The sequence below is a fragment of the Nomascus leucogenys genome, chromosome 2 (assembly GCF_006542625.1).
Source record: "Nomascus leucogenys isolate Asia chromosome 2, Asia_NLE_v1, whole genome shotgun sequence".
Taxonomy (NCBI): domain Eukaryota; kingdom Metazoa; phylum Chordata; class Mammalia; order Primates; family Hylobatidae; genus Nomascus; species Nomascus leucogenys.
In genome coordinates, this window is record NC_044382.1 from 48,409,015 (window position 1) to 48,422,728 (window position 13,714).

Sequence of the window (13,714 nt, forward strand, 5' to 3'; positions counted from 1 at the left end):
TAACTGTTTTTTTTTCCCTTCTGCTCACGTAAGAACTGGAGAGTGTCTTCATATCTCACCTTGAAATCTTCTGTCTTAGGGCCATAGCTAAAACAAACAAGGAGAGTCCCATTTTAAAATTCTGTTACACATGGTTGCAAACTTGCACCATACTCAAGAGGTTAGGGAAAAGAATTGTTTTATTTTATTTTACCAAATAAAGAAGAGCAAATGCTAGCAGATAATTTGAAAATTTTTATTGCTGAAGATCACTAAGTGAATAGTACTTACTTACCAACATGTTTTCATTTGCCAACCATATGCTATCTTCATAACAATAAAAATGTAAAATTATTGATGATTTTCATGTACCAGGGATGAATGCTCAAATGCTAAGAAAACATTCATACTACTCTGCACCCAAAACTGCTAACCTTATTTCCACAGAGGAATTTCTATATAGAATCCAGAGGTAAACAAGAGCCCAGGGAGAGGGAATTGTCTGTCCTTTCAGCAACATTATCTTATTATAAGCTCTTAAGAAATAATTAACCTCATAGATGTCAAATAGAGATTTTATATCAAAGAAGATATTGGCTCCCGGAAAGTGTCAAATTGATTCTATGCAGAATGAAAATTGGGAGCTGATTTTAAGTCAACAGTTTTATAACACGGAGAAATGATTTTAAATGGATTCTGGTGGGTTTAAAAATTTTTCTCCAGAACTTTCAATAGTGCTTGATGAGAATCAAGCTTTGACTTCCATAGCACTTGGGTTTGAAATGCTTCTGGAACATCAGAAATCTTACTATTAATATTTCAATATGACCCTTTTCCATTTTTGTGAACATCGGAAATACATTAGTTATATCACTATGGAACATTTTCCTTATAATTTGCCATTTTAACAAGTCTTTTCTTGGCCTTTTCAAATTTTACTTGCTCTTTTACCATTATCTGTTTTTAAGGTAGCTTTAATTGGCTTGAATTTTAAGTATTAGTGCAGGGTTTATATTGCAAAAAAAGAATAATTTCTAGAAAAAATTTAATAACTAATTAAAACACTTTATTACATTTCATCAAAACTGAGAATAATATAATTTAGAATGCAATCTATCCAGAAACTGATTTGTGAGCACTTGCTTATGGTTACTGATTGTCCCATAGACTTAGAGAAAGAACTATATGAACTATATTTGGGTACATAGTGAGCATGTTAAAACTAAGATGTAGCATTAATGTAAAATTCTTGGCAGAAGTCAAACCTTTAACCATCATGTGAATATAGATTTTCATATCTAATTTTACGAAGGCTTTTTTTTTTTTGCCAGTTCTACAGTCTAATATTACTTTCTTTCTGCATTCTCCTTCACAGGCTATGGACTTTGGCAAAGACAATGACAGGCAAATATTTATAAACCATAGATTAGTTATAAATTTGATCCAATCAAATGATCAGTAAGCACATTCTTATTGCCAGTTGTTATTATTTCTTTTGGAAAGGCAATGGAAACTTTCATTTTGTTAATTTCAAATCAGACAATTTCCCAGAACTAATTGAGGTTCCAGTGCCCAATGGAAAGCTAAAATAACCTAAATTTGCTTCTTTTCCTTCTTCTCTCCTGTCTTGTGTGTGTATACTTATTTGTGTATGTGCACAAGTAATAAAGAAATGATTATTTTTGCAGCTTTTGGCCTGAATGCTTGTCATTCCATTTTACATAATTCATTTTATATAATTCAATTTACCCTCTTCCAAAAATAGATGCTTCAGTTGCAATTTTTGCCTCTTTAGAATCTCCATGCAGGCAAGCTTAGCTAATAATTTTTGATTAATATAGCTAAATACCAACTCCTACTTCAAACCCCCTTTACTTGGAATACTATCATTAGATTGGTTTACAGAGAGAAGGAAATAACAGTGAGGTCAGGAGGAATGGAGATAGGGGTAAAATAGCAATAAAAAGTAATTATATAAAAATGCTAAAGGTATAACATCTGTTTTTTTGCTTAGCTCACTGAGCTTGACAGTTTCAGATTTATGCTATTGTCCATGTTTAAACAGATACAAAAAAGGGAAATGGGAAAGAATGTTTATGTGAGACTATTAAATAGTGCAGGGAAAATATGAGTTGTTATTACACTGGTAAGGAAAAGAGAAACTCAGTGAAATTTCTTTCCAGAGATTTGCCTTTGTGATCTGCAAGGTGCTGTTCCCCTGCTTACATTCTGTTACCCTGGCAACGCACTCCTGTAAAATAAAGATTATTAAAGCGCATATGATTATTTTGCTGCTGAGTGAGTAAGACAAGCCGCTTCTGAAATGCCTTCTCAGAGAAATTCAATTTTAGGCCAAATTGTGTTTTTGCCTCCTTCTAGCTTTTTTCCTCCCTCCCCCCACTTCAAATAAAACCATCATCTTCACATTTACTACATGATATTTTGTTACCCATTCACACCCTTAGTATTTTAAGTCAGTTTTCTTTTAATCTCATGAAAGCATTTTCCCCAATTTTTATAGCTCTAGTCTATTTTCCAGCTATCTACCATCTGTTTGCAAATCAAAATTACAAAGCAATGTGCTCTTGCTTTTATTTTATTATATAGTAACAGTAGAAATACCGAGTTCTGTACCAAACAGAAATGTGTATATTATACATTGGCTACGCAATATTTGACCAAAGGATGATGCAAAAGGCAAAGATAAGGAATGTGGTGCCATTTTAAAGGCTGCATATCCAACTGTATTGGTCATCCTCACCCTTAAGTTGAATGTCTTGTGCTTTTCCATTTGACATTGCCCTAAGGTGATGTTATAGAGCTGGGAAGTTTTATAGCCACGTTGACAGCCAGTCATGCCTTTGTTGCTTGGTGCCTCTACACTTGGAGAAAAGATTCTTGAGAGCCCTAAAATTATTTAATACCAAACTTTGTAAGTTTGGTATTTTATAAGTATTTTAATATTAGCCAATTTCTTGGAGATATAGTAATGGCAACTTTGCTACAACTATCTAGTGATTTCATTAGAAACTACAGCTTTTAGCATAATTAGGGTCCGAGCAGAGGTCAACAAAAAAATAAATAAATTGGTAATAGTAAATGCATATTTGCTGTTTCATGCTATCTGTGTGAAGAAGTTATCGTTTAAAATCTTTTAACACAAGAAAGAGTTACATCCGCCTTGAAGTAGAGGTGGAGGGAATGAAGTTTGTTCAGAAAAAGGCAAGGTTCCAACAAAGGCCACATAGAAGACTCCTTACACATCTGTTAAAGCTAACATGAGACATGAATAGATAAGAACAGCCCTGGAGAAACCTTCATCCTGTACTCTCTGACAGTGGATGGTTGAGGTGGATGACATTGCTTCTACTGAGATTGTTTATGGGACATTTTTCCCACTGCTACAAAACACTGGCATATAACCTAATACTGCTGTGTCATGAAAAAAAGCAGAAGTACAGCTTTGATATTCCAATAACATGAAAACATTAACATTTGTTCTGTTAACACTTATTTTCAGGCCCAACCAAGCACCATACTCCTACATTGATTAAGCACGCAGGCCCATTGCCTTTTTATGTAACTAACTACAAATCACTGCTTATTACTAAGAAATAACATTGATATTTATTAACAAGTTCTAGACAATCTGAGCACATGTAGAATGAAATATCAATTCTTCTAATGAAGCAAATCAAATTTAGTATTGTACACCCAATCTTTGGTATGTTAACACCACCATGGAACTTATGACTGTAATTCACTCCCAGCACTGCCCAGAAGGTGTCACCACAGCCTCATTGGCTTGAAGGACTTGGGGACATGTGGGGGAGTAGAAAGCAAGGGGAGAAAAACAGACACAAAGAAAAAAAAATCTTTGTGCAGACAAAGGAATATAAGACAACTACTAGTTGTAATATATTGCCAAATACAGAATCCCAAACATTCACTCCATGCTAAAACTACAAAATTACTACAGGAGAAAAGTGGGCCTCTACTTGTCAGTGAGAGTAGAAAGTAGGAGATTCATGGAAGGTGTTACTTGAGATAGTCATTTTGTAGAAAATAAAAAGCAGGTGATAAATAGAAAATATTCATGTACTGAGCCTGGTCCAAGCTTCTCACCTAAAATGGTTTGCCTCCCTATCACATCTAGTTGTATAAGCTGCACTGGACCACATAAAAGGAAAGATAAAAGAACAGCTGGGAAGAGATGCTACAAAGAATCAAAGAATAGAAAACACAAAGTCTTTTATTGAGAAGCTGCACAAATTAACTCCAAATTACTGCCACAGTCAGACAAGAGGAGGCTTCAAGGCACAAAACTTGTTGCTGCACTCCATCTTGCTTTATTGTGGTGTCTTCACTCATGTAGCTAAAAGCCATCCCCTTTATAGTACTATATCTTTTAATCTCTGCTCTTCCCCCCTGTAGTTTAATTAAAAGACAATGAACCTTTTAAAGTAGTCAAATGGAAAATATAAAATTGCACCATTCTATCAAAGCTTAAGATATTCCTGTTCTCAGAGCATGAGAAGAATTCAAAATAACATACTTTGTATTTTACTACACTTCAGTCCCTCTGTGCCATTTCTTCTTCAGGGCTCTTGATTGGAATAGCTATCTGAACCAGAAAGGCAGCTCACCCTCAGACTGATAGAGGCAAAATTAAAACAAGTAAACAACAAAAAACAAACAAACAAAAAAACAGTAAAGTTAAATCAATTAGATCTTTGTACCTGATTTTTTATTTTTAAATAATATTATTGTAATTCTGCATTCCTTCTATGTTTAACTGACATGGGCCTAAAGATTAGTAGTGTTTCTTACATATTATTTACTCAATATGTTGTCAGTTTTAGGGCATGTGGGCTAAAATAAGATAAATATAGTAAAATGTTATTGGATGATAAGTAGGCCTGAATGCTCAGCTTTCCGCCAACTCCACAGCCTAAATCTATTAGTTTTGGCAAACGGCACCAAGACAAATTCATGCTGTTTGAAATGTTCCATGGGAGTCTTTAAAAATGAAGGTCTCGTCTACTCTTTATGGACATTAAAATGCTTCATCCCAAGGACCCCTTTATAGCAAATTGCAAGCTGTTCTGTTTTATCTGCTTTGACAGGATGAAGGGCTGAGCTGGCCCTAGAGGGATGGGATACAGAGTCTGAGTAGCTCAAACTTGAGATTTCCAATAAACCATCTCCTACAATTAGAAGAAAGGCACAGAGGAGATTCATTTCAACAGATAGTTCCAACCCATTTAGAACTATTCTATTCTCCCTTACTTATTTCATCACTAAAAATCTAACAAAAATCATGTCCCTCCAATACTCCACTCCAAACTAGCACCTAAAACTCTAATAACCAGTCTAGTTGAGCATTGGCATATATACATCCTTCTTATTAGTCTCTTGATTCTGATACCTATTATATTAATTCCTGATTTCTTATAACTTCAAATCCTTTTCAACACCATAATTACCCAATCATTATTCTTTAAGTTCAATTGTCCAGTATAGGTTGCCTATCATTCTCCATAAAACAAATACTTGCAGATTTCAGTTAGTTAATAAATGCTGGCAGGGCATGAGATTTAGGTTTAATTCTTCAACTATAGATGCCGAATATAGGAACCTTGCTAAAAACTTCCAGACACTACTCAATTCATTAATGCCAACTCTCTCCCTTTCTTTTACCCTTTTATAATTAGGACGTCTCTTTTTCGAGTGTCATCACATATGATAATATATGGAGAGTGTGAACTGTTAACATCGAAAAAATGATTCTTCCCTTTAGAATGTAAGATTATAATAACTAATCCTATTTTTAAAAGTCCCCAAAGCCACATACTCATAAGTATACCTCTATGTAAGTCAGCTTATAAAAGTAATAAAAATGAGGGCCGGGCGTGGTGGCTCACGTCTGTAATTCCAGCACTTTGGGAGGCGGAGGCGGGCAGATGACGGGGTCAGGAGTTCAAGACCAGCCTGACCTACAAGGTGAAACCCCATCTCTACTAAAAATACAAAAATTAGCCAGGCATGGTGGCATGTGCCTGTAGTCCCAGCTACTCGGGAGACTGAGGCAGGAGAATCGCTTGAACCCAGGAGGCAGAGGTTGCGGTGAGCCAAGACCGCGCCACTGCGCTCCAGCCTGGGTGACAGGGCGAGACTCTGTCTCAAAAAAAAAAAAAAAAAAAAAAAAAAAGGAATAAAAATGAAAAGATAAGAAAAAGAAGTCTCTCATCACCACCTCCAAAACTTTAACAATGGTAAAAATAATAATTTATCATGAAAGATCCCACTAGTTCAGGGAATATTCCCAAACATACTCTGAAATCTGAAATCTTACAGTAGCGTATACAATAGCTGAAGCTCTGACAACGCTAAAATCATCCAGTCTGTTCCTGTCTCGGGTTTCTTATTTTTCTATACCAAAGCATCATTAAAATTGCACAAATTTGCCTAAAGGAAGAAGAGAATAGAATGCACACATCACAACAATTAACATAGAAAAGCATTAAAAAATGATTTAAAGCACAGGCATTCAAATCAGACAGACTCGAATTTGAATATTGGTTCTGTTGACTACTGACAAGTTCTTAAACAGTCTAAAATTCAATTTATTCTTCTATTAAAAAAACAATAATATCAACTTTGAAGGGTTATTGTGACTGAATAAGATAATATAGGTAAAATGCTCAGCACACTGATTGTCATATAGCAAATAAATATTCACATGCTAGTTACTATGGAAAGAATTTTCCCGGGGGAGGGGGACCTCTCGGAGAATGAAAATATTCATTTTATATGACTTGTTTTATAATAACGAAATAACATTCAATATGGAAGAACAAATACAAGTTTCACCCTGTTGACAATTTAAAATTAACCTAAAGAACAAATACTGCTGGGTGCAGTGGCTCACACCTGTAATCTCAGCACTTTGGGGCACCAAGTGGGTAGATGGCTTGAGGCCAGGAGTTCAAGACCAACCTAGGCAACAAGGCAAGACCCCATCTCTATACAAAACAAAACAAAACAGAATAAATATCTTTGGGTTTTCAATAATGAAGGTATAATGACTTCATTATTTGATATAAAATTTGACACATGCCCTCTGCTCAAAACAGAAAACATGGGACATAAAATATAGAAATGGATAATCAAAAACAAAAGACATAAATGGCTCACAAACAAGATACGTACTTCTAGGGACCAGTATGAAGAGAGAATTGCAAAACAGTGTGCAGGGCTGAGGCTACTGTGTGCTGGACTCTGGAGGGAAACAGTGGTAGCCAGGATTCGGCTCCAGCATGGTAAGGGAGACTAAATAGGTTTTGGAGAAATGGGGAATAGAGGGTATATAGCTTGATATTGGAGGCTGGTGTGTGGCTTCCCCTCACTTGAAAGCTCAGTGGCTGACTCTGTATCACTCTGAGCTGAACTGTCATTATAAGGCATATGTCTGGACAGAAGCCTTGGGGAGTCTGTTGTAGGTAACCGAAAGATCATCATAGGACAGAATGAACAAGGACAAAAAGAACAAAACACTCATAAAACCTCCCACTCAAATAGGACGGAAAACCAAAATTAACAGAAATCAAATTCTAACAAAGGTATCAAACAAAATTAACAAATCAACACTCAGAAAATGAATTCACTCTGGCCAGGTGTGGTGGTTCACACCTGTAATCTCAGTACCTTGGGAAGCTGAGGCAGGAGGATCACTTGAACTCAGGAGTTCAAGACCAGCCTGGGTAACATGGCTAGATTCCATCTCTACAAAAAAAAATTTAAAAATTGGCTGGGTGAGGTGGCACGAGCCTATAGTCCCAGCTAATCATGAGGCTGAGGTGGGAAGATAGCCTCAACCCAGGAGGCTGAACTTGCAGTGAGCCGACATCTGCACTCCAGCTGGGGCAACAGAGTGAGACCTTGTCTCAAAAAAAAAAAAAAAAAAAAATTAGAGAAAAAGAAAATGAATTCACTCCACATAGAATTAGTTTCATTGAAAAAGCCTAACAATGACTTCCATGACTTTCACAGAAGTATGTTTGGAATATTTTAAGGCATAAATAAAAGAAATATAAAATATTTCAAGCAAAAGGCAATAAGCTATAAAATGAGTCAGATATGAAATAACAATGGTATATGTGGAAAAAAATCAGAAATGAAAATAGTCACTGAAATTAAAAACTCAAGAGCATGAATAAGCTCTGGACTGCATCTTGTACATTCAAAACCCTAAGGAATAAACCAAAAAAGCTATTAGATCTATTAAACGAGCTTAGCAAAGTTGCAGAACATGAGACTAAAATATAAAAATCAATTGTATCTCTATATGCTACCAATGTATAGACTACAATTTGAAAATAAAACTTAGTGAACAATTGCATTTACAATAGCATCAACAAGAATAAAATACTTAGGAATAAATATAATAACAGGACAGACATGTATACTAAAAATCTATAAAACATAATTGAAAGAAATTTAAAAATTTTCAAGGATCTAAATAAATGGAAAGACATCCGGTGGTCTTCCAATGGACTGAAAGACTTAATAGTATTAAATGTCCACACTCCCCAAATTGTGATCTACAGATTCATTAGGAATTCTATCAAAATATCAGATGTCTTTTGGCAGAAATTGACAAGCTAATCCTAAAATTCATATGGAAATACAGAGGACCCAGAATAGCCAGAATAATCTTGAGGAAGATGAATAAAGTGTAGAATTTTTTTTTTTTTTTTTTTTTTTTGAGACAGAGTCTTGCTCTGTTGCCAGGCTGGAGTGCAGTTGTACAATCTTGGCTCACTGCAACCTCGGCCTCCCAGGTTCAAGCGATTCTCCTTCCTCAGTCTCCTAAGCAGCTGGGACTACAGGTGCCTGCCACCACGCCCAGCAAATTTTTGTATTTTTAGTAGAGACAGGGTTTTATGATGTTGGCCAGGATGGTCTCGATCTCTTGATCTCGTCATCTGCCCGCCTCGGCCTCCCAAAGTGCTGGGATTACAGGCGTGAGCCACCGCACCCAGCCAATAAAGCGTAGAATTTATGCTTCTCAATTTCAAAACTGCCTACAAAGCTATAGTAATCAAGATTGTATGGTATTGACATAGAGATATAGATCAATGAGACAGAATTAAGATATCAGAAATAATCCTTATATTTCTGGTCAATTGATTTTCAATAAGGATGGCAAGATAATTTGATGGGGGAAAGAAAAGCTTTTCAACAAATCGTGCTGTGGTAAAGGGATATCCACATGCAAAAGAACGAAGTAGTCCCCTACCTCACACCCTATACAAAATTGAGTCAAAATGGATCAAATACCTAAATGTAGGAGGTAAAATTATAAAACGCATAGAAAAAAAAGGAGTAAATATTCTTGACCTTGACTTAGGCAGTGATTTCTTAGATATGATACCAATAGCACAAGCAATAAAAAAATTTGATAAAACTGAACTTCGTCAAAAATTTGAAAAAAACTTTTGTTCTTCAAAGGACACTATCAAGAAAGTGAAAAGATAACTGACAGGTAAAAAGTATTTGCAAATCATATATCTGATAAGAAACTTGCATTCAAAATATATAAAAGATACATATAACTCAATAAAAGACTGAAACTCCAATTTTAAAAATAGGCAGAGGATTTGAATAGAAATTTTTCCAAAAAAGATACAGAAATGCCAATAAGCACGTAAAAGATGCTCATTAGTGATTAGTCATTAAGGAGATGCAAATCAAAACCACAATGAGATACCACTTCATACCCACTAGGATATGTAATAAAAAAGACAATAAATAACAAGTATTTGGGAGGATGTGGAGAAACTAGAACCCTCAGACATTACTTGTGGGATTGTAAGATGATGCAGCCACTTCTGGCAATTCCTCAAAATGTTAAACATAGAGCCATCGTATGACTAAGACCAACAATTCTACTCTTAGGAATATACTCAAGAGAAAAGAAAACATATTATCCACACAAAAATTTATACATGAATGTTCACAACAGCATTATTCACAATCATAAAAAAAGTGGAAACAATTCAAATGTCCATCAAATGAAACAGACAAATAAAATAGGGTAATATGATTTGACAAAAGAAAAAAAAGAGAAAGGAATGAAATACTGATACATGCTACAATATCTATGAACCTCAAAAACATTATGGTAAGTGAAAGCAGCCAATTACAAAAGACCACATATTGTATATCGTATAGTATCATATACGCAAATGTTCAGAATAGGCTAATCTATAGAGACAACAAGTAGATTAGTGGTGACACAGGGCTGGAGGGCATGAGCAAATGGAAGGGGGAGTAATGAGAAGTGACTACCAATAGGTACAATGTTTATTTTGGGGATGACGAAATGAAAATGTTCCGAAATTAGATTTTTGTAACACTTGTATAACTATAAATATACTAAAACCCACTGAGTTGTACACGATATACCAGTGATGCATATTTATGACATGTAAATTATATCTCAGAAAGTGTTTTTAAAATGGTTGGGGATGCAGATGTAATTTTCTATAACCACTTAGAAGAACAATTTGCCAACATCTAATATAGTTTATAATACACGTATACCCAGCAAATTCATTCCTAGGTACACAATGGGGCAAAAATCTTACATACAAGCACAAGAAGGCAAAAAAATATTCATTATAACATTGTTTATAATAGTTGAAAAAATGGAAACTACCCCCAAATATTAATTAAGAAGTGAATGGATAGGTTGGGCGCGGTGGCTCATGCCTGTAATCCCAACACTTTGGGAGGCAGATGTGGGTAGATCGCTTGACCGCAGGAGTTCGAGACCAGCCTGGACAACATGGTGAAATTCCATCTCTACAAAAAATACAAAAATTAGCCACACGTGGTGGTGTATGGTTGTAGTCCCAGCTACTAGGGAGGCTGAGGTGGGAGAATTATGTGAGCCCAGGAGGCAGAGGTTGTAGTGAGCCAAGATTGTGCCACTGCACTCCAGCCTGGGTAACAGAGCAAGGTGATGCTCTATCTCAAAAAAAAAAAAAAGAAAATAAAGAATGATAAACTGGTACATATTTTTAAAATGAAATACCATAAAATGTATCAATGAAAATGAATTTCGAAAATAGAATGTTGAGAAAAAAGCAAACTGCAAATGACATACACAATGTGATGCCATTTATAGCTCAAAAACCTGCTATACAACAATACATACCATTTTTGGATACATAAACATATAATAATAAGATTTCTTAGGAATAAAACCACTATCTTCAAGGTATAGCTTACTTCTGAGAAGAAACATAAGGGGATTTGTTAAAACATGATTTATATCTATAATGTACCATTATTATTATTATTAAAAATTCTGTAGCAAGCATGACAAAATGGCAATTTATTAACCAGTGTAACAGGCCTAAGAGTATTGCTTATATTACTCTCCATCTTTTTTCAGTATGTTTAAAATATATTTTAACACACACAAAAACGGCATGATCCAACAAATTTAAACTTTCCCCAAACAGCAAAGCTTCTCAGAATGATTTTTCTGTTTTGCAATCAATATACCAAGGGCAAATATTATTCACCTGAGCCAGCATTAGAGTACTAGTAAAAGTCAAAGGATTCATTTAGTCAAAATGCTAAATTTTTTTAAGGTGCAATTAGTATGGATGAATTCAAGCACTTTAAAAATCAGATGCTCTCTGACCTTCCCACTAAAGTGTCACCTGACAAGGTCACCATTTCAAGAATATAGTAATTATTCAGGAATGAGGGAGAACATTCAGTGGGGTAGTCTCCCCACTGTTTCCTCAGTAGAAATCACAGAAATGACAACTGTAATTAAATCTTTTTTTAAAATTATCTATGAGTTTTAAGTCAGGATGAAAATTATTTCTAACCTTATGAACTTTCACACTGCACTGCACTAAAAGAAAATCCTTCCAGTTTTCCTTTATATGAGTAAAGCATATGACAGCTAAATAAATACGAAGTCTTCACTTCTGACCTTTCATTGCTATTCAAAAGAAGCAATTCTGTTTGCCACTATTCCACTTACCAAAGATACAAATGAAACAAGTAGAATAATTAACACAAAATCATCTCTTACTGAAAAGAGCTGAATGCTTTAAGAAAAACATTATTACAAAAGAAGGGAGAAGGTACCATTTAGCCCCTAAGCCATGGAAGTTAACAGACTCTTTCCATCTATTGGTAATGATGACTTAAATTTTGGAACCATTTAAAAAAAAAGATTTTTCAGGTTGAAAGAAAGTATTATAGAAGTCCAATCATTCACAATTATTATCATTATATAAAAGTCTACCTTTTCAGAAAATTTAAGACCACATTTTTTATAATGGTAACAAACATAGATTTCCCTTTACTCACCTTTCCCCCCAAAAATATAACAAGACAAAGACAGTGGAACATTTTATACCACCAGGTATATTTAATTACACCATTACCTACTTCCCTATTAGGGACAACAAACAGGTCTCATCTCGTGGCCCAACTCTGAATGACTATAAGTGACTGCTCAGGACTGTGTCAAGACAGGTTCCTAGGCCATCTGAGCTTACAGAGTAGTGGATTGATTAGGGAAAAGGAATGATGAAATGTCAGCCAAGTATTTGCCAGCCTGATTTTATATCTGTTAACGATAGAAAAGAACTAATCACACTTACTCACTCATAGATATGTTTGAGTATATGTTATAAAGTGAGTTAATACCTAAATGATTTAAATAAAATTCAAATAATTACTAGCACATGTCATTAGAGAAAAATATAAACTGGGGGAAAAGGAAGAGTTTCTCAATTAGAAGAAATATACAAGACTTGACGATAGGCCTGATGGGGACAATATGAGCCACAGAAGGAAAAACCTCAATGACTCAAAATATTTATTGTTTTGTCTATTCTAGACATTTCCTACAAGTGGAATCATATGATATGTGGCCTTTGTGACTAGCTTCTTTCACTAAGCATAATGCTTTCAAGATTCATCCATATTGTAGTATATGATGCTACTTCATTCTTTTTTATGGTCAAAGAATGTTTATTGTATGAATATATGGCATTTTACTTTTCCATTCTTCAGCTGATGGATCTTTGGGTATTTTCACTTTTCCTGAATAAAATATTTTATCATATGTGTTAATATATTCTTTAAATATTTGGTGGGCAGATCATTTGAGGTCAGGAGTTTGAGACCCTTCTGGCCAACATGGTGAAACCACATCTCTACTGAAAATATAAATATTAGCCAGGCATGGTGGCAGGCACCTGTAATCCAAGCTACAGCTGAGGCAGGAGAATCACTTGAACCTGGAGGCAGAGGTTGCAGTAAGCCGAGATCGCGTCACTATACTTCAGCTGGGTGACAGAGCAAGATTCTGTCTCAAAAAAAGAAAAAAAAAAAAAAAAGCAACTCCTCATCCATTAAAGTTTGACCATGAGATTGCAGCAACTCAGTCACATCTTCAGGCTCTACTTCTAATTCTAGCTCCCTTGCTATTTTCATCACATTTGTAGTTACTTCCTCTATTAAGTCTTGAACCCATCAAAATCATCCTAGAGGGTTGGAATCAACTTCTTCCAAACTTCTGTTAATATTGATATTTTGACCTCCTTCCATGAATCACGAATGTTCTCAAAGGCATCTAGAATGCTGTTTCCTTTCCAGAAGGTTTTCAATTTACCTTGCCCAGATCCATCAAAGG